Below are 27,613 nucleotides of genomic sequence, written 5' to 3'. Positions count from 1 at the left end.
TTTAGTGAGAAGGAAATCATGAAAGATTTTCCTTCCTATAAAAAAGATACATGAGCTGGGCATGGTGGTGCATACCTGTAATCCCAGCGATTCCAGAAGCTGACAGGAGGACCACAACTTCAAAGTCAGCCCCAGCAACTTTGCAAGACCATGTCTCAAAATAAAAAAGAAAAAGGGTTGGGGTATGGCTCAATGGTTAAGCACCCCTGGGTCCAATTCCTGGTACCAAAAATAAAAAGTAAAAAGATGCATGGGAGGCAATGTCTTTATTCTTCCTCTAGCTATGCAGAAAAAGATTAAAACAGCAGGGTTTCTTGCAAGGACCACCATTGGTTGACATTTGGGAACTTCAGGAGGGTTCCCACCACTCCTAGAACTCTTATGAGTGACTGTGCCTGAACTTTTTGTGCAAAAATGTGGTTTATGCAGAACACCTGCTTTTCTTCTGGGAATCTGGAATTTATTATTTGGTAGGCAGAGAGTGCACACTCGATGAACTCCCAGTAAAAACTTGTACTGAATCTCTAAAGAGCTTTCCTGGTAGACAATACTTCACATATGTTGTCACAACTCATTGTTGAAGGAATTAAGTACATTCTGTATGACTCTATTGGGATAAGACTCTTGAAAATGTGGGCCTAGTTTCCTCCAGATTTTGCCCTATTCACTTTTCCCGTTGCTGTTATGTTGTGTCCTTTTGTTGTAATAAATCTGTTGAGCTGAGTCCTCCTGGCAAATCATGGAACCCAAGGGTAATCTTGGGGATTCTCCATGCTAGCTGAAGGGATGTCTTCAGGCAATACCTGTAGCTGCGGCAGCCATATTTACTGCAACTACAGGAGGATAAACCTAAGAACTAAAGATCATTTTCAGAACAACAGCAGCGGGGCAGGCAGAAGAAAAGCAAGCAAAAACGAGGAAGCAAGGGACCTTGTGAAGTGTATGACTGATTAAACCTTTGAACTTCCTTCCTCCAGACTGCTTATGTTCAACATTTTAAAATAAGATATGCTATCACTTGCAATGAAATGAATACACAGACTGTCTAAAAAACTGGTGATGTGACGGTCAAACAGGATCATCTGAGGGTATTATTTTGGGGGGTTTTAAAGAAATTTTATACTGATTTCTCAAGGAAATTAATATGTAAAGAAAATATGCTCAAAAGATGTTCTGTTTCTTTCTTTTTATTTTTTTTCCCCTTCTTTAATGGTACTAGGTATTGAATCTAGAGGTACTCTACCACTGAGCTATATTCCCAGCACTTTTTATTTTTTAATTTTGACACAGGGTCTCACAAAGTTGCTGAGGCTGGCCTCCAGCTTGCCTTGGTCTTCCCAGAATTTCAGTCCAACTTCTGTATTCAGAAAGTCCAGCATTCTCCCCCAGGTTTCCCCTCCATAGGCCACACCCTGGAAACTCAAGGCTGTAAGCTGGGGCAGTCATAAGGCTTATCTTGTCTCTATCTCTTAAGAGATCATCATCTTTCCTTACCTGATGTTCAGTGTCTTGAAAATTGTTTCAGATATTCTATCCATATTTCAGTTGTTTCAGGTAGGAGGGTAAATTTCATCCCTGTCATCCCATCTTGGCTAGAAGCAGAAGTTTTATTCAATTATTATATTTATTTCTCTGCACTAAACCACAATAAATGGCATCTCAGTTCAATCATCCCTGATGGATTGGGGTCAAATCTTAAATGGGAGGTTGCTTCTGTAGATTATTTCTGTGGATCTTTTCACTAACAGCCTTAAGGGCAGTCATTCTTCTGTTTAAAAAGCACATTTGAAAGAAATAGCATTAAGACTAAGGAATTTTAATGCTAGGGGAAAGAATGGAAGTTTGTGCAGCTAAGTAAGTCACAAAGTAGTTTTGCTTCTATAGAGTTTCTCTAAGAAGGATTTTTCTTTTATAATTCTTGCAAATGAAAAGAACATTCATGAGAAGAGCAGGGAAATACTAAATGTGACAGCAGGAAAAAGGAAAAATGGTAGGCCTTGAAAAGGAAAGACTGAGAATCAAATGTTTCTAAGAAAAATCATTTAGACCAAGCATCTGATATATTTACACAAAACACATCATCTTCCATACATTTTACAAACTAGTCTTTTGTTCTCTTTCCTCATAAAAATCTAATATTTAAGGAATATATTACAGTGATATATTAATCAAAACAAACCCTAGCATTATCATTACTACTATTATCCCTTAATAAATGTCAAAACCCAATATGGCAAATTTATGCAAGTATAAGGCTAAGGTAATGTAGGCACAGGTTGCTCAATAGTGACCAGTGGTCTTTATTTGTTCTATAGACATGTTCTGATTGGCTTGTAGAGTGATGGCTCACACCACGATTTGCAAAAGTGTGGTATTTCAACCAACATTTAAACATTAGATAATTTTATAAATTAGATTTCACATCAAAAGTTTGGGGAAGGGGAAGGGGATATAGCTCAATTGGTAGAGTGCTTGCTTTGCATGCACAAGGCCCTGGATTCAATCACTAGCAACACACACACACACACACACACACACACACACACACACACACAAATCTTGGGGAAAATATTAAGAGATGTGGCAGTGTTCAGGTGGGTTGCAGATCTCACCCCAACCCCGCCACCTCCTGTTAACTATAGTTTGAGCTCTTAAGTTGACTACCCCCAAAATATCTAATTTCCTTAAAGGAAAAATAAGATTCCTAGAAAGCATTGAGAATGGAGCTCAGTGGCAGCGCGCCTGCCTAGTGTGTACAAGGCCCTGGGTTTAATCCCCAGCACTGAAAAAAAAAAAAAGGCATCTTTGGGAATCAATACCTAGAGGCTCATTTTAATTTTGAGTCAGGGTCTCACTAAATTTCCCAGGTTGGCTTTGCACTGCACTTTGCAACCCTCCTGCCTCAGTTGCCCTATTAATTGGGAATACAGGAATATGCCGCCATAGCCTTTTACATTTCAGTCTTTATACACTTTGAAATTTGTAAAATGTATAACCATTAACTATTCTAAAAAATAGCATACTTAAGAATAATAAAACAAACTTTATCTGCTCTAATTACCAAAATTTACACAACGCATGCTCTTTAGAGGACAATGAAACTGTTACTAAAAGAACCACATAATTATCTAAACTATTTGCATGTAGACAGCGATACATAATTCTTAAGTACAAAGAAAGAAAAAAGGAATATGAATGGTCAGTGGATGCAAACAGTCATTCTAAATTTTTTTGTCTTAAAGAACTCTCAGAGTACAAATTCCACTTCTCTAAATAAAAACAAATGTCAACAACCAACTATATGGTGAATGAATTTTAAAACCATATGATAAAACTAAAATTTAGAAACTCTTTTTTCTTCTATCAGACTCTTTTTATACTACCACATTCAAAGCATTCAAGTCTGCTGAAAGAATTGATTCAAAGGAGAAGAAAAGATACTTTGTTTGTAGTCACCAACAGTTTGGGACTCTAAATAACAGCTGTCCTCCAAACTAAAGGACAATTTTTAAATGCCCTTAGCACCAAATGGAGACTTGGTCATGCATTATTCTTAGCCAACACACTGTAGTAAGTTTATTACTTCTAACCTGAACCCAAAGTTAGAAATAATTATCACTATTAACATATCTAGAGTTTAAGTACCCAGGCTTTGGAACCAGATTGCCTGGATGCAAAATATTAGCTGTCCCCTAACTATCTATGTTATTTTGGGTAAATTAATTAATTTATTAATAGTCCATTTCAATTTCCATTTCTGTAAAAACAGGTACAGAATAGCATCTACCTTAAGATTGTTTTGAAGAATAAAAATCTTTCCATATTAAATGGTATATTTTACAAATATATACTATCATTATTATCATCTGAACACCTTTGTAAAACAGTAACCCAGCCTCAAATAACATCTTTTAGTTTGTCTAAAAGAAATAATTGTCTAAAATAATAGAATACATGAGAACTGGTGAGCCTCCTTCATATTTAGACAAAAAAAAACCTTCCAGTTAAATACTACAGTCTGTTTCTCAACTGATTCTGTGCCTCATAAATTTTTCACAATTTAATATTCTACAAAAAAATAGATGTGTTTTCCCTTACAAATCACTGTTGGGGGCATTTTGTTTTAAATCCTTTTCTGGCCTTTTTAAATTAAAGTTTTCTCTTTAAAAAACTAATGCAATAGAAGAACTGTGTGTGGTTACAACCACGCTGTATTTACTGTTTAGCTTTTTAAGTTGAATATTTTTTCCATGTTACAAAAAGCTCCAAATTTATATATATACACACATATATATATATATATGTATATATATATATATATATATATATATATATATATATATACATATATATATAAATTCAGTAGTAGGGATTGAACCCAGGACCTCACAAACACTAGACAAGTACTTTACCACCGAGCTATAGCTCTAACCCTTTTTGCTTATTATTTTGAAATAAGCCCTCATTAAATTGCCCAGGCTGGCCTCAAACTTGGAATCCTCCTGCCTCAGCCTCCAAAGCAACTGGGGTTACAAGCATGTGCCACCACACCTGTTTTATCAATCTAAGTTTTGCTGATCACAAAATTCCACTGTAAGAATTTAGAACACTTTAAATCATTCCTCTTCCGCAAGCTAATTTTATTATTTCTAGTCTTGTATCATTACAAATAATACTGTGATGAGCATATAAATGTTTTATGATTCTCAAAATGACACTATTACCTTTTCTTTGCTCAACACTTTCATAGGAACTCAATGCCATGAAGGATGAAAGTGACAGGTTAGTAGAGGGAGACCTTGGGGGAGAAATAAGCTGAAAGGAAACTACGTGACTGAAAGAACAAACTGTTTAAAGGCTAATAACAATCTAATAAATTTGGGTTCTAAATTAAAGTGTCAAAAGCTCTTTCATCTTTTTCAAGTAAATTGAGATAATTTTTCCCCACTTTGATACTACTCATTTTAAAAAACACTATTTACATGAGAAGTTATAGTTAAGATAATTGGCTGTAGAGTCAGTCAGGCTTGGATTCAGATGTCTGCTCCACTACCAACAAGCTGTGTGACCTATAGTAACTCATTAAGCCTCTCTGAGCTTGTTTTCTCATCTGTAAAACAGGAATAATAGCATCTACTTCATAGGACTGGTGTAAAGACAAATAATATCCTACGAGTCAAATTTTTAAGAGTGCTTAGCACACAGTAAGTATCTGAAGAGAAGAACCCTTACCATTGTAACCATTTTTCAGTGTTAATTAAGGTAGCTTGAAAGAAAACATAAATATTTAGATATATGGACTGTATGTAAATTGGCTTAATCTGATGGCACAGAATCATATTTATAGTCTTCTGTATCATAAATAGCCTTAAAAATACTTTTCATGCAGCATGCAAAGCTAATTGTAAAAGCATGGATGGAAAGACAAGAATTTTTTAACATCACTCGTCAGGGCAGTCTGGTCACTTCAACATTAAGTTTTTAAAAAGATTAGGGCTGTGAATGTAGACCAGTGCTACAGTACTTACCTAGGCCCTGCGTTTGAGCTCAAGGACCACAACATAAACAAATTTAAAAAGCAGATTAAATATTATAGTTTTAAACAAATCCTAAACATAATTTATTGCTCCTTGTAGCATATTTCATTGTAATTGTTTATCTTAAAAAAAAACTGAGAAATTCTTGGGTATTTTTACCCCCCACATGATTAAGAGGCCTAGTCTATTTAAAAGGATGCTAAGTGAACCAGGAGTTACTTTACAGACTAGAATAACGTTACTCCCTCTTGATGCTCCCCTCCTTAGAAATATTTGGTAACACAAAAAGTAAGAGAAAAGAAAAATGCATTGGCCACCACATCTCCACTTTCTTAATCTAGGCAATGACAACTCTTCAGATGATCTTCAGATGATTTTAAATACTACACTAAATTTTGCTGTTTTTTAACAATCAACTAGGTGACTTTAGACAATCAAGTAGGTATTTTTAAACAGCCAAAGATGTTATTTCTGGAATTCAGAAAGTATATATCAAGTACTGATTGGGTGAAATACTGAATATATTTATTGGAATTGCATCACACTTGATGGCATACCCAATAAAACATTTATATGACTTTAAGATGGAAAGTTAGGATTCATTTACAAACTTTAAATACCTGTCAAATATAATGCTAATTACTAAAAAGAGAATAGATAATTTTTTTGTAGTCAAAACAATCTGCAGAAAACATTTCCCAATTAATTTTAAACTTTGAATCCTAGTGGTTATTATAACAAATGAACAAGCATAACGGCTGAGAGGAAAGTCATACTAGTAGAAAATTTTAAAACCCAATTATTAAACAAGAAAAGATTTTGATTTAAACAGATTTTTTGAGCTTATAATTTAGATGGCTCATTTTAAATACAACCCCCAATCCTAGATTATATGAACCCAAGCAGTAATAAAATACTATGATCAGCATAGTATTTTCAATTAAACAAACATCACATATATTTCATTAAGAATCTACTGGGCGCGTAGCACACACCTGTAATCCCAGCACCTTGGGAGGATCATGAGTTCAAAGCCAGCCCCAACAACAGCCAGGCACTAAGCTACTCAGTGAGACCCTGTCTCTAAATAAAATACAAAAAATAGGTCTGGGGATGTGGCTCAGTGGTTGAGTGCCCCTCAGTTCAATCCCGGTACCCGCCCTCCCAAAAAAAGAGAGAGAGACAAGATTGTTTGCCAGCTTATTAACAATTAACAGAAGAAAATGAAAAAAAATATCTTTAGCTCAATAATAATTGGATGATTGGGCAAATCAGGAGATGCTAAGCAAAATCACTTTCCACTTAACCCAATCCTCGCAGCCTCAGTTGGGTTCCCTAATTACTCCAAGCCCCCAATTTTACTTCATCATCACAGGTTGGAATTATATCTACATTTTATTCCTCATTTCCTGTAGATGTAGACTGGGGCCATCGCTTTTCAAACTGATAAGCCCTCAATAAACCCTTTATCAACCTTTTATTACCTTCCCAATAGTGATGATTCCCAAATTTTACCTCTCTCCTTCCAATTCTTCTCCACCTCCCAAATCATACCTGAAAGGAGTTAGTTTTGCCTCCTCTGACAGTACTTTCTGTAAAATAATAGCATTTAGTACAAGTTCTCTTTTAGAATTTCATTTTCATTTCCACTCATCAGTAGGCCCACTGATCCAATTTGGTAGCCTTGGTAGCCTTCCCTTCATTCTCACTATAAAAAGTTGCTCTCTTCATGATTAAAAGTGACAAGTCTACCTATGTCTCATTCCTTCCCATTCAGATGAATCATTTCCTTCCTTAAAGGAGATGATTCTTTTTGCCATTTGAAATTCTCTCTTCCTTTTTATTTTCTTTTTTTCTTTTTGGTACTGGGAACTGAACCCTGGAATGCTTTACCACTGAGCTATGTTGAGCTAGCTGCAAACTTGCAATCCTCTTGCCTGCACCTGCCAAGTCTCTGGGGTTACAGGTTTGTGCCACGGTGCCTGGCTAAACACTCTTAAACTCATAGAATCTATTCTTTTGCCATCTTCAAAAGTAAAAGGGAAAAGTTTCCTGATCCTATGAAACCTCCTAGGTCATTCAACTCTCATTTATTTTGCCACCAAATACCATCCTCATTTCCATTTCCCTCTGTTTCTCTCCATATAAGGGTAGTAAAATAATTTTTTTGAAGGTAACAACACTCAACAGATCACACTGTTCATTTTCTTCTACTTTTCTGTAGTCTTGTTTCACTAGTTCCCTGTGGCATTTGGAACTGCAGGTCATATATACTCTTTTTTTTTTTTTTGGTAGATGGACACAACACAATACCTTTATTTTTATGTGGTGCTGAGAATCGACACTTTTCTTCTTTTTCAGTATTTCTCAAAATACTGAAAACAATTCTGAATATAGTAGTATAATTAGTTTATATAAAAAACAAAAGAGAGCTGGGGATATAGCTCAGTTGGTAGTACCTGACTCATGAGCACAAGGCCCTGGGTTCAATCCCTAGCACTACAGGGAAAAAAGACATTCAAAACAAAATTAAATTTCTATTATTTGTAAAACATTTGTAATTGTTGCTATAGCTACAGTCAAAAATTATTATGGGTATTTTTCTGACAATTTCTACATTTTTCACATATTCAAGGACATATGGCAGATTTACCCTCTTCATTTCCTTTAAAATGTTAACTCTTTCAATCCTAAAGTGGCCTATATGTAGTTACTCTGTCTAAAAAGATCTGATATGTAAAAAAAAAAAAAAAAAAAAAAAAACTGATAATCAAAGCATATACTCAGTGAGAGGCCTACTCAAAAAAATTTAAACTAGGAAATCTAGTGATGAAGAGATAGATCATATTTTGTCTCAGAATTAATGAGATTTCTCAGGTTGTTATTTCCTAGAAGACAGATGTGACAGGTAAAGTCTTGTAAACTGAATTGGTGGTCTGTAGCTAATCATTGTATACATTTATGATTCAAAACCAAAGGTTATAAAATATTATCAAACAGATAGCATTTCCTTTTTTTTTTTTTTTTTTGGTGGGGGAGGGTACCAGGGATTGTACTCTGGGGCCCTCGACCACTGAGCCACATCCCAGCCTCATTTTGTATTTTATTTAGAGACAGGGTCTCACTGAGTTGCTTAGCACCTCACCTTTGCTCTGAACTTACGATCCTCCTGTCTCAGCCTCCCAAGCTGCTGGGATTACAAGTGTGCACCACTGCACCCAGTTAGATAGCATTTCCATTTTACAGAACAGACCCAGAAATTATTTATCCAAAATCACTACAGAAAGAACCAAACTTTAAATTGAGGACTGCCTAAATGTAAAGTCTAAACTCTTTTATGTGTTTCCTAACTTTGTTTGAATATGAACAAACAAATCATGACATTATCTGGATTGAGTTTTCACAAAAATAAAACATTTATAAAGGGATATAAATAGACATAAATTTTGTTAAAGGGTTAACACTAACTCAGAATTTTGATGGTAATTCAAATACTGACTTTGTAAATGACAAATAGTATTATTAGGAAAAGTAATATTATGAAAAGACTGAGGATATAGCTCAGTTGGTAGAATGCTTGCCCCGCATGCACAAGGCCCTGGGTTCAACCCCAGCAGCACAAAAAAAAAAAAAAAGGAATTAAGTATCAAATAATGCAAAGAACAAAAGTACTAATTATCTTAATGGCTGTGAGCCAGCCTCTAGAAAGGTAAATCCAGTATGTTTGTATCCACTAGGTCAAGTGGATATCAAACATACTGAATTCATTTTCTATCATTTGGGTCTAGATATTAAGTTAAGTCAATAAGCCTTTACCAGAGAAACCTAGCATAAACTACATATAATTTTTCTATGTTTTTGTATTTACTGCATCCAAATTCCACTAAACCTAAAGCAAACAGGACCAGGCGACAGGAAGAGAATAATAATTGTATCCCCATATACACCTTCTTCAATTTGTTTTGGGATGCCCAAATGTCCAGCAAAAAAACCTACAATTCTAAGCTTCCTTGACAAGAACCAATAGAAAAGGAAGTTCTTGCGTAAGGCTTTCAAGAAAATTCTTTAAAAGAATCTGACTCAGCTGGAAGGCACTCTTATATGTACATTTTCCCCACTTCTTCCATGTTGTTTCTGCCTGGAAGGGCAGTTTGAACAGAATGCTAGCAGTTATTTGCCACCCTGAGGCCATTTTGATGAAAGCCATACATTATAGAAATGGAGAAGAAAAACAGATGTCTGGATTCACAGCTCTGGATAATTATGCCTGGACTCTTAAGAGAAAATCCCAACCGACTTTGTGCTAAATCTCTTACATTAGCTACTTATTCTAATTTCTAACTGACACAAGAAGGAACACAAATCATTCATTGCAGTTGTCTTCTAGTGATTATAACAAATATCTCAAGAAGCATGGAAATGTGTCCTTCCTGTGTAGCACTAGGAGCAATTTAATCTTAGCATCTCAATATGATCTTTAAATCCCTCTGAAATTAAGAGAAAACTGGTGTAATAACATATGTATTGAAAAAGATTCAGATGAAACAGCTCAGTGTAGTCTTCAGTCACAAATTTAATGTGATATTTTATGTGCCCACATTAAAATATTTTCTTTTGTTTAAAAAATGAAGGATATTCTCATTAAATCTGTATATTGGAGAATAAAATATTCTAGCTTTTTTATTATGTCTCTAAGAATTATATACTGTAAACTATGAAAACAGAATTTGTTGACTTGAGTTATAACTAAAATTAGAGTATTATGGGGTACTATGTAATAACACATACCCTGTTTTTCATTTCTATACTCCTTAAAGTAGTGCCAGAGTTTCAAAGTTCCAGGTGAACACAGTGAATGGTATATGTCTACCAGTTTTTTCAGTGTAGGTTTGATAACTGAGCATTGCTGAAGTTTCCTTTGTTTATTGTATTTATTTATTTTTTAATAATAAAAAAAATCAAAATGTATTCCAGCTCTTCATGAAGTATAGCTAAATTTATATCTTTTGGGCCTCAACAAATATTCATACAGTGCTTAAAGAATTGAAATATTTTTTATATAAATCATTATCATAATTAATTGAATTGGGCACAGAAAACAGCATCAGAATAAAATTAAAACATTGTGTGAAGAATAAACTTAATGTTATGTTTACCTAATTCCATGAAGTTATACATCAGCTCAAGTCAGTAGGAATATGAAAGACACTGAGGAAGGAATTAATCTACCTTTCATAACTGAAATTTTAGTTCCAAAATATTACATTAATTAAATTATATTAATAAAATGTTATTTCCTTCCTTCAAAAACTGACTTATGCAGGCATGATGATGCACACCTGTAATCCCAGAGACTCTCGGGAAGCTGAGGCAAGAGACGCAAAAGTTCAAAGTCAGCCTCAGCAATTTAGAGAGGACTTAAGCAACTTAGAACAACCTGTCTCAAAATTTAAAAATAAAAATTTAAAAAGGACTGGGAGTTGTAAAAAGCCCCTCTAAGTTCAATCCCCAGTACCAAACAAACAAACAAAAAACTGGTTGAGGCTTTGTGTGCATGCCTGTGTGTATGTTTGTATTCTGTTTGTTTTTTGTAGTTCTGGGGATTGAACCCAGGGCCTCACACATGCTAAGTACTGTACTCTGCCACTGAGCCATATCCCCAGTCCTACATTTTATTTTTTGAAAGAAGTATTTAACTACAACAAGAACTAAAATAATTAACCACATTAACCACCTATAAATAATGTAAATCTTCATTTTTAAAGCTATACTTTTCTAGAAGAAGCAAAAGTAATACATCATGCTAAAAGAAACTAAATTTCTTAAAAGGATTCTCTTATTTTTAAAAAAATCATCAGATTATATTTCTTCAAAACACAAAACAAAATACAACTTTGAGTATCTTTACTACAATTTTTGGTTACATAATCATTCTAACCTTAATTTAGGTTATTCAACAAGAATGTTTCATTTTTGTTCCATGGACTCTATGGTATGTTATAACTCAGGGAATAAACATAAGACATGAGAATGATTTTATACATAAAACATTCCATCAAGCATCCTTCCAATAATACAACTTCCAATGTTCTATATGCAAATTTACCTGAACTGAATAGGCAAAAAGAAAGAGGAAAAGTATTATTTTTTTTAATGTCACTTAGTTGTTGATGGACCTTTACTTTATTTATTTATTTTTTTTAATGTGGTGCTGAGAATTGAACCCGGTGCCTCACACATGCTAGGCAAGAACTCTGTAAGCTACAACCCCAGTCCTACATTTATGTCTGAAAAGAAAAAAAAAGTACAACCTACCAAGAAAGAATATTTTTATTAAAATTAATTTTGTTCTCATTTAAACTCAGAACACACGAAATCAATACAACTTTGACAAAAGTGATTAAAGGTTATCTTTTTAGATGTTTTCAGGAGGGGGGTATAGGTAGAATGAACTACACGGTACAGTTTCTTCTAAGCTGTGCGTTAGTAGCTAATAAGGGACAATCACCATTAAATTTAGTGACACAGTGTTAGCTTCTAACTATCTGAAATTCTTTAGGAGTCTCATTTTTCCCCCTAAGGCAATGCCTTTCTACATATGGAAAAAATGATCTCTTGTATATCTGTACTTTCATGTTAAAACCAATAAGACAGTTTTCTGTTGAAAATTTTGATCATGTCATGTGATAACTATCTCTATATAAAAGAAAAAGATGATCTTCATCAAAAAGAAAAGGCTTTAATTAAATCCCAACACTTGACTTGGGAAGATGACTATTTCTATTTTCAGAGTTTGGGAAAATTACATTTTACAAGGGCATTTAAGCTAGTTAGTTAGATTGAGAGCATACTGATATAAGTAACAAGAATTACTAAACACTAAATTTCCTTTTCTCAGATATTTCTAAAAAGGAAAATCTTACAACTAGCTACAACAGATTCAGAAAAGGGGTAATGTAAAATCAAAACATGTGGTACTCCTCTTCACTTTTAAAACAAAAATACCGTACATATTTTAAATTACAAATCTGAAAGAAATGACTTAGAGGAAACACATATTCTCTTTCAGATGTAAGAAACTAGTATACAAATTTCAAAACCTCTAATCAGAAAGTAAATTACTTGGTATAGTGAGAAAATGTTCCATATCTGAGCTGTTTGATACAGTAGCTACTAGCTGCAAGTGGCTACTGAGCAACTTAAAATGTGGCCAATGGCAGGATGTGATAGCACATGTCTATAAATCACAATGATGTGGGAGGCTGAGGCAGGAGGATTTGCCAGCCAGGTCAACTTAGAGAAATCCTGTCTCAAAATAAAATGAAAAAGTCTGGGAATAAAGCTCAGTGATAGAATGCTTGCCTAGCATGTGTGAGGTTCTACCATTAAAAAAAAAGAGGAAGAGGAAGAGGAGGAGGAAGAGGAGGAGGAGGAGGAAGAAGAGGAGGAGGAGGAGGAGGAGGAGGAGGAGGAGGAGGAGGAGAAGTGCCCCTCTCCAAAAAAGTGGCCAATGATATGAAAAACTGAATTTTAAGCTGTATCTAATTTTAACTAATTAAAATATAAGCTTCAATAGCCACACACAGCTAGGGACACTACATTGGGTGATATAGCTCAGGGGAACTGAAAAGAAATACTTGTGCCTTAAATCCTGATTTAAATAGTTAAAAAAAAAAAATCCCGCAGATGGACATATACATAGATGCTTCTTCTAAACCATTTTTTTCTTCTTTTTAAAATTCTTATGACTTATGAGGAGAAAAGGATTATAAACAACATAAAAATGTTGCTGCACTTGTGGGAACCAATTTTCTGTACTCACTTCCTCAAGGGGTCTAGAAGATTGGTTGTAGAGTAGGCGATATGTTATTATTTCTTAAAGAGTTTCTAAAATCATAGCTGTCTAGATCTCTCCCAAAATTTCTGGTTTAATTGGGGGGTGGGACCGATAACTAAGCATAAAAATTCCTTAAAGCTATCCAAGTGATTCTAAGGTACAGCCAGAGTTGGGTACCCCTACACTAGTAAATCAGAAACTATTTATTAAGCATAGAAGCAATATGCAAATTCAGACTTTTGGGGGTGGGATACCAGGGACTGAACCCGAAGGGCACTTTACCACTGAACTATATCCCCAGCACTTTCTACTTTTTATTTTAAAACACAGTCTTGTTAAGTTACTGAAGGCCTTGCTGGTTGCTAAGGCTGTCCTCAAACTTGTGATCCTCTTGCCTCAGACTTCCGAGTCACTAGGATTGCAGGTGTCCACCACTGTGCCTTGCTAAGACATTCCTTCGATGGCAGGTAAAGAAAGCCTTCAGACAACCCAAACTCAAGTCAAAACCCAATAGGTTACACATTCTAACATTCAGGAATGACTTGGGTAAACAGTCCTAAGTTTTTATAATTACTGAATGTTATTTAATTTTGCAAAGGAGATTAGCAAGGAAGAAACAAGCTAGATAGTACTGACTGTCAACTTGCACTTGCTGCTTTTGTATATATTATTTAATTTCAAACCCAAAATACCATGGAGGTAGTTACTATTCCATTATTTAAAATTTTTTTCTAGGATTTGGATAGTTTGTCACAGTGAAGCCCTTTACACTCTGATGCAAAAGCATTCTCTTTGAGACAGCTTGTTTCAGAAAATTTCCACACTTTTCTAGTGTGAAAGCAAAACAAGAAAAAGAAAAAGCAGGGTTCAGTGGTGGAGCACAAGATAAAGCAAGGGAGTACTTGAACCAGTCCCCATTCCTATAATTCCTATGCATCTGTTTGCAAACTCTGGGAAAAATAAATTAGGTTTATAGTTCAAATCTACACCAGTCTCTATACTAGATCATTGAGGAGTTGCTTTTTTTTTTTTTAATCCTAAGAAAGTAAACAATTCATCTATTGCTTCACAAGCTATTTTTAAAGTTCTCACATTTGGAAACAGGGTACATACAACAGGATGCTTATTCACAAAATAGGAATAGAAGAAGGATGTTAAGCATGTTTTCTTTTTTTCCCCAGACTCAAAAGATTGTTAGAACTTCTCCCAAAACAGTTTACAGACCACAGTTTTTAATTTTATTTTATTTATTCATTTTTTGTTGGGTGGGGGTGGGTACCAAGGATTGAACTCGGGGGTACTTCATCACTGACCCACATCCCCATCCCTATATTTTGTGTTTTATTTAGAGACAGGGTCTCACTGAGTTGCACCTCGCTTTTACTGAGGCTAGCTTTGAACTCACGATCCTCCTGTCTCAGCCTCCCATCTCTGCCTCCAGACGCACTGAGATTACAGGCATGGGCCACAGCGCCCGGCCAGACCACAGTTTTGATAAACATATTTAAAATGAGTATGGAAAGTATAACTTTAATTTAGGCCACTGAAAGTCATATATTAATTTACTTATTAAAAGCTATCTTTTTTTAAAAAAACCAGTTCCTGAATTGTTTGACCCATCTCAATATTCAAATTACAAGGAAAAGGTTTTCAGGAAAAAAAAAAAAGTGTGGAGGAAGTACAGAACAGATCCCCACCACTCCCATCAACACTGATCTTTCTTTCCTGAGACCCAATATCTTTTCTCCTCTCAGGCTCCTATCTTTGAAAGTGACATTAACTCAATGAGTCAAACTGGGTTACATCAGAGACCTGATAGAAGAATACTTTCAACTAGCTATTCTAATTAACGGCACAGATTTTTCCCAATACATATTTCAAACCACATATGATGGTACATGCCTATTATCCCAGGTACTTGGGAGACTAAGGCAGGAGGAATGAAAGTTGGAGGCCAGCTCAGGGCATTAAGGGAGAACCTATCTTAAAACATAAAAAGAGCTGGGGGTATAGCTCAGTGGTAGATTGCTTGCTAGCATGCACAAGAGGTCCTAGGTTTAATCCCCCCTGCATTGAGGGGAATACATATTCAAAAATAAAGGTATGATGACAAGGAATTAACTTCTAAATGCACTGGCTTGGATTATGGTTGTGTTTCTTTTCAACTTCAAAATTATTTGACTACACTATAAAAACATTTTGTGGTTTATTTAAAAATTATATTTGTAGTTTATTTAAAATTTATCACAGGAGAAAGACATTCCAGTTTCTTCAGGACATTTGGGGCTGGATAAACTGGGAAAACATATACCCAACTGATATGGAAGAAGCTACAAAGCTTCCTCATGCAATCCTTAACCTATTAACAGTGGGGTAGAGCAAATTTTTCTTAATAGTAAAGAATACATCAGTTCCATTCCTTTAAAGATGAACACCTAGCATACAAAAGAACAGATATTCAATTCTTTCACATTCAAGTCCTACATTTAAAAAGCTGCCCTCCAGAGAGGGAAAGGGGGGGGGCATGTGTGCTAAGTTTTACAACTTTTTATCCCTACCACAGTATTAAAATCGCCTTTTAAATTTATGCTAGTTTGTTGGCATAGAGATGTGTGCCTGTAAATCCAGCAACTCAGGAGGCTGAGGCAGGAGGTTGGAAAGCTAGCCTCAGCAATTTAGTGAGGCTCTAAGCAACTTAGCAAGACCTATCTCAAAATAAAAAATAAAAAAGGACTGGTAATATATCCCAGTGGTTAAACACTCCCTGGGTTTAATCCCCCATACCCAAAGAAGGTGTATGGATGCATATGACACTGGTTTTAATGGGGTGTGTGTGTGTGTTACTTGTAACATAAAAGGCCATTTATATTTCTGGATGCTGGGGATCATCATTAAAAAAAATGTACACTTTACACACTAGTAAATCTTTTGGTAAGATAAATGTAAATTTAAAGAAAACCTACAAATGGAAAAGGAAGTCATAATTCTCTAATTGCACAAGTGAAAGACACTATAATATTAGTCTCTATTCTTAATAATTAACCCTCAATATTTTTTTAATTCTAGCTTCCATCCTACCCTTTCCCCACATACACTCCCACAAAGTCTCCAGAACATCAAAGTTAGAACACAGTGTTATGAAAAAAATTACAATAAACCTAGAATTTAGATGATAAAATAGTTAATGTGCTTCTGTATGAATTACTGAATCAATATATGCATGAACCTAGTAAAAAGTGCTTCTAGTTATATTTTACAAAGAAATAATTTGTAGATTAGAAGCCAATGAGCATGAAACAAGTTTTCACCTTGACCCTACCAACCCAGTCAATAAAACTCTGGGAAAATATCAACGCCTGTTTCCATAATAAGAAAACTTAATTTTTCTCCCACACTTTAGTAAAATCTATAAATATAAATTTTTAAACCATGCTAATTAGTTACCAGAGTCCTTCAACCCACAGATCAGGTGTCCTACATTTTGTTTAGGTCCCGCCTTGAAAACAAACCCGATTGCCCCATTTTCTGAGAGGTAAACTCAGCTCCAGGCGCTCCAGGCAGCTCCCTATGAAGTCACCGCGTTTGTTGTTTCAAAGATGCAATTAAACGAAAATGACACAAGTCTGTAGAAGAGATTAGCTGGAAGTGTGTGGAGGTGTAGATCCTATATGTGCAAAGCTAATGAAAACTGTGTTACTGTAAATCTTGGGGGCTATGTTTTTACCCATCCTCTCTTCTCCAATATATTCACAACAAAAAGAAATTCGTAAGACTTTTCTTGACTTGGGTTTAACTTTAGTTTTTCAGCTTCTGCACAGTACCATGTAACGAGCAAAGACGCGGAGGGGAGTGCGGGGGAGAAAAGAGTTTTAACTTGAGCAAGAAGAAAAGCAATAAAAGCTTGCATCAGAGAGTGTCTCCCTCTGCCCCCTTCCTCTTTCCCCACCCCCTCTTCTTCGAGCCCTTACACACACACATTCTTCTGGGCGGCCTCTAACCACACCATCTCCACAATCATTTACAGAAATTAGAAACAGACTTCGGGAGCCTTCTCTTAGCACGCACTGAGTAGAGCTGTCTGTACAGGATGAAGGGGCAATGTCACTCCCTATTACCCCACAATCTCTAGCCCCCCCCCCCGACTTTGGGGTTTCATTCCCAAGAATCCGGCTTTCTTCCGCAGAGATGGCTCTGCCTAAATGCAATTTCTTCTCGTCCTTTCCCACCCCGGTCACCCTATCCTCACTCTAACATACAAACACACCCTACCAGCAAAACCAAAGAAAAGTTTCTTTCACCAGGGCAACCGAGGGGTTTAGGGGCTGGAGCAAAAGCAGAGAGAAGGAAGACGACGAGCGAGGGGTACTTTGGTTCTTGAGCATCCAGTCCAGCGCCCTGGGCCGCCCTAGTCCTTACCCGCTCGTCGGGAGACCCGTTCCTGCTACTGGAGCGCGGAGCAAGGGTTGCGGGAACGCGACGTCCCGGCTGGCGGCTGGCGGCCGGCAGCTGCGGCGGGTGCGGAGAGCCACCACCTCTTCTCCCCCAAGCTGCTGCGGGCGTGGGCTGAAGGAGCTGAAGTAGAAGCCTGGGAGAGGAAGAACAGAAGCAGCATCTCCTCCTCCTCCTCAACGCCTCGGAAACGCCCCTCCGGCGGCGACCCCCGCCGGCTGCCTGACCCCAGAGCGATAGAGCACTCGCCGCCCTCCGGTGCTCTGCGCCCCTTCAAGAAACTTCGCCGAACCCTCTAGCGAGAGCGACTCAACTCCGGCAGCAGGCTCTGAGCGCTGCCGAGGTGGCTGAGGCGGACCGGGGAGCCGGGGAGTGCTGCTCCGCCGCACGAAGGTCTTCAGGGGCCGTGACCATAGTGTGTCACCCTCGCCGCGGCGCGGCCGCCTGAGCTACTGGCACAACCGGAGCTCCACCTTGGCGGCCGCGCCGACCCCGCCCCTCAGTCCTGTCAATCAACTTTTCCCGGGCTCCAGAAGGACCGCGGATCTCCGACCCTGAGCTCCACTCGACTTCATTGGCTCGTCTGGCTCTAGCCCCGCCCCCTCCCCAGGGACGAGGTCGGCTGGGAGACCGGCGCCCGAGTTCCCATGACAACCGGTGCCTTGGGCCTGGCTTTTAGTGTTCCTCTGAGTAGCCTGACGCTGAGGTTGATGGCCGAACCGCAAAGTTCCGAGAGCCTGCTTTCTGGACTTTTAGGCTGAGTTGAAAATGCATCCAAGGACCGCCACAATTCCAACTTCAGAAAAAACTGTGTGGCCTGGGGAGTGCGTGCCCCGGAGAGGAAGAAGCGCTAACTGCTGGCTCTTCTCGGATCCACCTCAGTTACCCCTCCCCCCGCTTGCGCTCCCCTGCCTCAGCCTTGTTTCCATAATCTCTCCTGGAGATTTGGGCTTTGAAAGGGTGAGGGGAAGGTGGAAGAGAAAGACCAGTTCCCTGCGCCAGTTCCCTGGAGCCATAAAGCAAGTTTGAAATGGCGGGGTTAAGGAAAACAGCCCCGTGGTTTAAAGTTGTAAAGTCATCTTCAAAGGTGTGGTGGCTACACAATTCAGAATGCCCTCGGGAAAACTCAAAAAATACTCAAAAATTTCAAAAGTATGTAAACGCTGGTCTTGGTATTTTCTCTTATACAAATAAGAATAGTCCTAAAGTTTAAAAATTTAAAGAGGTTTAACGTAAGGTAAAAATAATCTCCATTTTTCTCTACATCCTACAAGTTGGCGAAAGTCAATCGTGTCGTCATTCCTCTCAGAGAAACTAAAAGATTTTTAAGTTTTAATAATTTACAAGTAAGTCTTGAAGAATTTATGAGCAAACAGTATTTAGTTGTTTGGGTTTTGAGTTTTAGTTTATCCTAGAGGTACAAGGTAACCTGTTCCACTCAAGAGAAGGAAATCCTCTGCCCTTGTCCCCGAGTTAATTTAGTCTAAAACCCCTCGCGCTGATCCCTCGGTAAAGCTTTATTTCATGCCTGGCTCCAAAATGGTGAGATCTGAGGCTTATCTGGCTTCCCCTGGAAACTGCAATCCTAGGTTCCCCAGCCCCTGAGGCTGCTGTACATGTATGATGAATGAGGGAATTAATAGTAATGATTTACCTTTGGCTAGCACTTGAGTTTTCATTATCTCATTTACTAAATGAATAACTGTGATGGATGTCTTCAGTCAGATGTGCCTTGCTAGTATGCATTGAATGTGATTACTCACAGTGCTAAACAATGGAAAATACACAACAGAATTTTAAGATAAGGGCCCTGCCCTCAAGGAGCTAACCATGGAGCTAAGCAAGCAAGCTAGCACTCTTGAAGCAATTTGAAAACAGTTATAGCTAAAACATCAGGCACTTTGGAGTAACAAAGCAGGTAAAAGAAAGTTGGGAATTTAATTTGGGCTTTGAAGGGTAAGTAGTGGAATGAATGAAGCAAAGATGAGGAAAGGAATTGAGGGAAACATCAAACTAACAGCAGGAGGAATGAGAGGGGAAATAAATAGCAGTGAGAAGACCAGTGTAGTTGGAGTGAAAACAGAGGTGAATGGCTTGGGGGGCTGGGTAGGTGGGGGGGGATGTCCTAGCCCTTCCTCCAGTTTTAAATATCCTGGTACCTGTATCAGGGAGGTAAAATAGAGAGAGGCAGATTTTGGAAGAACAAAAACTTTCATAGAACATCTGCTTCTGTTTGCCAATGAAAGAAAGTTTATATATTTATTGGAAAGAAAAACAGTATGCATAATACCTGCTAAAGCTTGTGTAGTCATGTCAAAAAGAAGGTGTAGAGAGAATAGCATTGGAAATTTACAAAAAAAAAAAATTAGAGAAACCACAGTGCTGTAAGCACTTTCTTTCTTTCTTTTGCATTAAGGACATTTCAGGTGGTTGCCCTCCAGGCCTTTTCACCAGTAATCCCTTTGTTTGGGATGAGCTGAAAGGCTGTTTTTAAAGTAAAGCTAGATAAAAAAAAAAATACACAAAAGGGAAATCTACAGGTTAATCTCCTTTCAGATGTAATGAAAAATCCAAATAAAATATTACTAAATAGAACTCACGATTGGTATGTGAAAATTAAGAGGAATTATTCCAGGTATATAAAAATCATTCAATAACAAGAACATTTTTATATAGTTGACTATATTAATAGGTCAAAGGAGAAAAACAGTATGTCTCAATTAAGGCTGAAAATGTTTATAAAATCTTGCATCATTCCTAATTTAAAAAAAATGTTTTAAGAATTTGGAATAAATGATTTAAAAAGTAGATATGTTGTACCAAAGCCAGCAACTTGCTTTATAATAAACACTATAATTATTCCTGTTGAATTCAGGAACAAGGCAGGAACACTTACTATCAGACCGTTTAACAATGGAACTGATAGTCAATGCAATTAAATATGAAATAGAAATAGATTAAATGTTGTACTGCACGTACTTATGTCAGGATTGTCATTTGTATGCAAATGATATGAAAACCCAAAGGAATCAACTAAAAAACATTTAAAGCATTAATAGATGAGTTACTTTTAAAAGCAATAAAAAACGAATTAAAGTAACTAGTTATAAAATCAACATACAGATTGAGTTTTCCTGTGTATAAACCATAAGCAATTGAAAAATACAATATAAAAGGAGTTCTTTTTCTGTTCCACTCAGAGAAGGAAATCCCCTGCTCCCATCCCGGAGTTAATTTAGTCTAAAACCCCTCCTGTTGATCCCACCAAAAATCAAATATCTAAAAATAAATACTAAAAGAAATTTATAAAAAATTTTAAAACAAACTTATAAGACACAAGAATTTTAAAAATAGAAAGGTACTTTAAATACCAAGATTCAAACATTGTATGATTATAATGTCTTTAAAAAGTAATCTATAAACCAGACATGGTATCAAAGGCCTATAATCCCAGAGGCTCAGGAGGTTGAGGCAGGAAGATCACAAGTTCAAAGCCAGCCTCAGCAAAGGCAAGGAGCTAAGAAACTCAGTGAGAACCTATCTCTAAATAAAACACAAAATAGGGCTGGGAATGTGGCGCAGTGGTTGAGTGCCCTGAGTTCAGTCCCTGGTACCTCCCATCCCCCAAAAAGCAATTATCTATAGGGGCTGGGATTGTAGTTCAGTGGTAGAATGCTGGCCTCACACATGTGAGACACTGGATCCAATCCTCAGCACCACATAAAATAAATAAATAAAGGTACTGTGTTCATCTAAAACTAAAAAAAAAAAATTTAAAGTAATCCATATACCTAGTATAACTCTAATCAGATTGCAAGTTCAAGGCCAACATTAGCAATTTATCGAGGCACTCAGCAACTTAGCTAACAATACTTTTGGGATTTGATAAAATAACTTAAAAATTTATTTGGAAGAGTATAAAAAATAATCAAGAAGACAATGAGTGGAGAAATCACACAGAAAAAAGCACTAAAATAAATTATAAATTACAATAATTATCAGCAAACTAAAGTGGTCAACTAGATGCAGTATCAGTAAAAGGGAAATGTCTATCATTCAATTGGTGTTGAGAAATCTATTTCTCATATATCTTTTTTGATTCGCAACTACATATCCTTTCTCAAAGGTTATTACATATCTATGCCTTGAGTTTTTACTTTATAATGTCTCTTTGATCTCTATATCAGATGTTTAGATGGGTCTAACTCTTTTGTGAGGTTGTACAATATTCTTTTGCTTAAATGTAGCATAGTTTATTGAATTCTTCCCTTTTCAATGACACATAGGTTATTCCCAAACTTTTGGTGCACCTGACAAATTGAAATACATTTTTTTTTTTTGTATTTTGTTCTGGATTACATATGAAATAGATTTGTAGGTTTAGCTTCTAGAAGTAATTGCTGGATTAAAGAATAGGCATATTTTATATGTTAATGGACAAAATCATTCTTCCATCTAGGAAGATGGGACAAATTATAGTCATCCTAACAAAAATAGAAAATTTTATGGCACACAGTTTCCCCACATCCCTATCAATACAGCGTTAACAAAATTTTTTGATCTCTGTCAATATGATAGATCCAAGTTATATCTGATTGTAGATATAATTTTCATCTCTCATATGAGCATCTTTTTGTATAGATAAGCCATATTTTTTCTGTCACCAAGAATATTCTCCCATGTTTTCTTCAAAAACTTTTTTTTTAATATTTTTTAGTTGTTGATGGATTTTATTTTATTTATTTGTATGTGGTGCTGAAAATTGAACCCGGTGCGTCAGGCATGCTAGGCAAGCATGCTACCACTCAGCCACAACCCCAGCCCCTCTTCAAAAACTTTTAAGTGCTTATTTTTCACATTTAATCTTTTTATCCATATGGAATCTACTTTGGCGGTAGCAGCAGCTGCCCAGTTGTCCCTATGTCTTTACCTAATAACTTAGTATTCCCCCACTAGAATGAAGTGCTTTCTATATATTTTAGGGTGTACTTTTAAGCTATCATTGGTTCAATAATACTTAGATTTTAATGTAAAACATGAAGTCATAAACTACTAGAAAGAAATATAAGTGAATGTATTTAAAATCTCTGAGTAAATACAGTCTTTCCATATGTGCTGAAACTCAGAAATACTAAAGAAAATAATTTGTGAGAATACAGAGTTTCTGTAGTATAATGGAAAACAACAAACAAAATGCCTTAGAGGTTTTTTTGTTGTTGTTGTTGTTGTTGTTGTTGTTTAAATACTCTTAGTACTTATAGTCTATATAACTGGCAGAGAACCAATACCTTGAATTAAAAAAAAAAAATTTACAAGCCCAAAGTGATGGTGAATGCCTGTAATCCTGTAATCTCAGCTACTCAGGAGGTTTAGGCAGTCGGATTGCAAATTCAAGGCCAACATTAGCAATTTAGCTAGGCACTCAGCAATTTAGCAAGAAAGAGTCTCAAAAAATAAAAAGGATTGAGGTTCAGTGGTAGAGTGACCCTGGGTTCAATTCCCAGTACCAAAAAACAAACTTAAAAATCAATAAGAATAATAGTATGATTGAGGGTTGTGTGTAATTGGAGAAAGACTTGAATGAAAAATTTACAAAAGAACACATATAGATAGACAAACAGTAAATATTTGGAAATAACAAGTACTACAGAAAGAAAAATTAAAAGAGAAATTTCATTTGTAAGTATTAAGTTGGGAATATTTTAAAGACATATTATCTAATATTGATGAAAATATGTGAAATAGGTAATGTTCCATGATGGTAGAATTATAGATTGGTTTATTCCATTTGTGAGTTCAATTTCAATGTGTTTCACTATTTATAATGTTTATAAACACAAATATACATACTGGGAATACATTTTTGGGGATCTGATGTCCATTATAGGGTCCAGTTATGGCCATAAGTCCCACAGAAAATATTTCCAACTAAGTGTATCACAAGAATGATCCCTAAACGGTGAGCATTCTGAGATCCGTTTGCCATTTGGTGTCAAATTAATTTTTTTTTCATTTCAGTAAATTCACATTTCAATAAGTTCACAAAAGTTTTTTTTTATCTCTCCAAAATATTAAGATTGCATACTTTTAAAGACATCAATTTTAAAATATCACTTTTAACTTAAAGGCTGAAATTGATTCTGGGCTAATCCAAATTTGTAATCTGCAGTGTCTTCCCAGCTGGCTTCTTGTGTTGTCCTCAATGTAGAATATTTATATTCTAGCTTGGACTAGCTATGTTAGTATTGTTTTGTTTGTTTGTTTGTTTGTTTTTAAGTCCAGAAATATATTATCTATCCTTTCTTTCTTACAAGTAAAAACTGTGATTGGAACTTTGCCCAGGAGAGAAGCAGAAGCAAGATAAGTCACCCACCAAAACATAAGCAGGTAATTGGAGCACAAACTCTGACAGTGTTTAAGGAAGACTCTGTGAGGCAGCACTAACACTTCCAAGTGAGCCAAGAATTAGCTGGGGGGGAAATGCAGTGATGGAAACCAGATAGGACTACAATTACCCTCGGGTCCACTGAATAAACAGGTTATTTTCTTTTAGTAGCTGAACCCTCTTAAAATTTGAGAATTCCCTTAGGATGTAGAGTTACAGGACAGCAATGGCATAGATAACTCTAAGTGTTGGGAGGCAGCTTGGTAGCTCTGCACACTGAAAAGAGCACTGCATTTACACTCAGAAGACCTAAGTACAGTCTTTTCAAATTCTTTGGTCCTCTTTTTCCTCATCTACAAAGTGAAATAACTAAGAATAGCTAATATGTTCCATATATGATAGCCTATAAATATTCAGCAGGATCAAATGAAATATGTGTATAAGAAGTGTTTAAAAACTCTAAATCACAATTTTAAAAAATCAAAAACAAGGACAAGAAGTTGTATAGGTTTTTTGGAATTAGTGGAGGTTTAGATGAGATAATTTTTAAAAATAATCTCATTTTGAAGAAAAAGTTTGGAAAATTTTTTTTAGGTACTAAAACTAGGAAGCCTCTATGAAAGATTAAGCCAGAATTTTACTTTATTTTTATTTATTTATCTATCTATCTATTTATTTATTTATTTATTATACTGAGAGTTGAACCCAAGGCACTTTACCCCTGAGCTACAACCCCAGCCCTTTTGTTTTTTCTCTTGAGATAGTCTTGGCTCAGTTGCTTAGGGCCTCACTAAATTGCTGAGGTTAGCCTCAAACTTTAATTCTCCTGCCTCGGCCTCCGTAGTCACCAGGATCACAAGGGTGTGCCACCATATCCAGGAAATTCAGAAAAATTTAATTGCGGTACTCCTGTAATTTATACTTTTCTTTGCCAACCAGCTTCTTCAATACTTCACTCTTCCAGTTGCCCCTCACTGGCCCCAAACTAACAGGGTTGATGGAATTAGGACTGGTTGCACATTACTCTAAGTGCAATCATATATTCCTACTTGGTTTGTTTGTTCTTCAAGGCTCTTCCTGAACCAAAATCTTTTCCTTACTTAAATTCTTTAGTCAGAAATTCTCACATTCAGTTACTAACGAGATTGGTTTATCAGATTAGCTAGTTGTCACTTTAAACCCTGAGGGAGCCTGAGGGAGAAAGATACTGAAGCAGCAAATTCTAATTAAAGAAGAGAAAGGAGAAAAGAGGGGAAGCTAGTTTCGTGTGTGTGTGTGTGTGTGTGTGTGTGTGTGTGAGAGAGAGAGAGAGAGAGAGAGAGAGAGAGAGAGAGAGAGAGAGAGAGAGAGAGAAGAGAGAAAGAGAGAGAGAGAGAGAGAGAGAGAGAGAGAGAGAGAGAGAGAGAGAGAGAGAGAGAAAGTTGGGGGGATGGAGAGAAATTTGGTGGCAGGAAGAAGAGAAATCTGTGGTATGTGGGTGACCCTTAGGGCTGATGATACCAAGGGAGGAGATCAGGGAAGTATATGTGGTACTAAAGAGGTGTGGCACTGAAGTCAAACTGCGTAATTTACAATTTTTATTAGGGTTGGTCCTGTCTGACTCATTTCTACTACTTGTCCTGGCAAGTTATGTAACTGCCTATTGAATTTGGTTGAAGGGAGTATGGCAAATAATCATAACCCTTCTGCTTTTTGAAACTTAGCTATGTTAGAACATACTGTAAGCAATTTAATATGAATATACTGTCATCTAAATCTGACCCAGTGGACTTGTCTTTTGGTTCATGGCTGCTAATCATGATTTTTTTGTTGTTGTTTTTAAGTATTCCATCAAATGGAGGCCAAGACAGAAGTTAAGCTTTCTAGGTTATGTTCTCTTTTAAAGTGGTGATTGTACACTGTGATGTGAGTAAGTTGCTAGGCAAGAAAGTTGATCATGAAAGGCTTTGTCAGGTGGAGCTGGAATTTTTAATAAAACTAAACATCTCTTCAGTTAAAAAAAATTAAGTTGATTGCCTTAATTTTTACATTTCCCTCCATAATGTCTAATGGAAAACTTCAAGGAAAATGATCTTACATATAGAGACTAGTTATCATTTTGGAACCCAATCCAGACTTATTATACTCATATAAAAGGGGGAAGTGCAGAACCTGCTACATTTGATAACAATATGAGAAGAAATTTGTCTTAGAAAGCTGAAGCTGTTAGGATGCATAGTTATTCAGTGAAAACAAAGAACTATAAAACATTATACATAAATAACTTAAGCATTTTATTTGTACTAGAAACCTATCATTACATTCATTAGCCAATCTTTTGATGCTGGGCCAAGTCCCTTTGACCATAGATGTGCTGTTGAGAGATCTAAGTTGTCTTTTTTAAAACAAACTGTTCCCATATGCATTCTATTTTAGTTTTTGTTAAAAGAAATGTAAAACTTAAAAACACTTATGAAACAATATTAATTTAGAATACTTCTATATTTGCGTAATATATTCCAGGTCTCTTTCCCATAGTAATTTATGGCAGTAACTTGTCTTTTCGCAGCATCTAACTTTATTATTTTTTAAATTGTGGTAAAATACATATAACATAAAATTGTCACTTTAAACTTTCTTAAGTATTGTGTGTGTGTGTGTGTGTGTGTGTGTGTGTGTGTGTGTGTGATGATGGGGTTTGAACCCAGGGATATGTGCATGTGAGGCAAGCACTCTACCAACTGAACCTATATCCCCTCTCTTTGATTTCATTTTTACCAGGGAAAATCTCTTTTTTACTTAGGTTTAGTAAATCATATAAAAATTAAATTATCTATTTACGTTAGCAGGAATAACTCCTTAACAATTTGGAACTCTCACTAAAAACAATTGCTTTTTACATAAGTTTCATAAGAACAGGAGTTTTGTCTGTTTGTTGACCATCCCAGAACAGTTCCTGTTGCATAGTAGGCATTGATGTTACTGAAGGAAGGAATGAAAGGCTCTCTGTAGTGATAACTTAGCTGGAGAAACATACATATGTAGGCATATTATAATATGGACCATTTATAAACAAATCAGAGACCACAGGCATTATTTTGGGTGGTTATACAAGAAATGGAGAACATTGGTTAATGGTTTGATTAAGTGGATGTTATTTAATAGAGCTATTAATTTTGAAAATTTTCTGCATATAATGCTTAGTACAATATCTTGCATGTCATAAGTATTCAGCAAATCTTAGTCTTTGTGAGTTTGTTGGTTCATCTCTTTATTCTTGGAGAGAAGGGAAGGGCAAGGACAAGAGACAGTAACAGTGCGTACAGTAGCTCAACAATGTCTGAGCCAGCTTCACTGCGATTCTCCCTGCCTTTCTCTTGCAATTAAAAAAAGACTGCTGTAATTCCAGGCATCCAAACCGCTTTG

General features: G+C 36.3%; 1 protein-coding gene across 1 annotated transcript in view; it reads right to left on the bottom strand.

Annotated features, from left to right (window-relative positions):
• Positions 1-18,292, bottom strand: part of Ptpn13 (protein tyrosine phosphatase non-receptor type 13) — a 196,089-nt gene extending 177,797 nt beyond the window's left edge. The window contains exon 1 of the mRNA XM_021721200.3: positions 17,791-18,292. The gene's annotated coding sequence lies outside the window, so the exon portion shown is untranslated. The remainder of the gene's footprint in view (positions 1-17,790) is intronic.
• Between the last annotated feature and the right edge of the window lie 9,321 nt (positions 18,293-27,613).

The sequence above is a fragment of the Ictidomys tridecemlineatus genome, chromosome 9 (genome assembly GCF_052094955.1).
Source record: "Ictidomys tridecemlineatus isolate mIctTri1 chromosome 9, mIctTri1.hap1, whole genome shotgun sequence".
NCBI classification, from domain to species: Eukaryota; Metazoa; Chordata; class Mammalia; order Rodentia; family Sciuridae; genus Ictidomys; species Ictidomys tridecemlineatus.
Note: the sequence above shows the minus strand (reverse complement) of the source record. Positions and strands in the feature narration are given on the sequence as shown.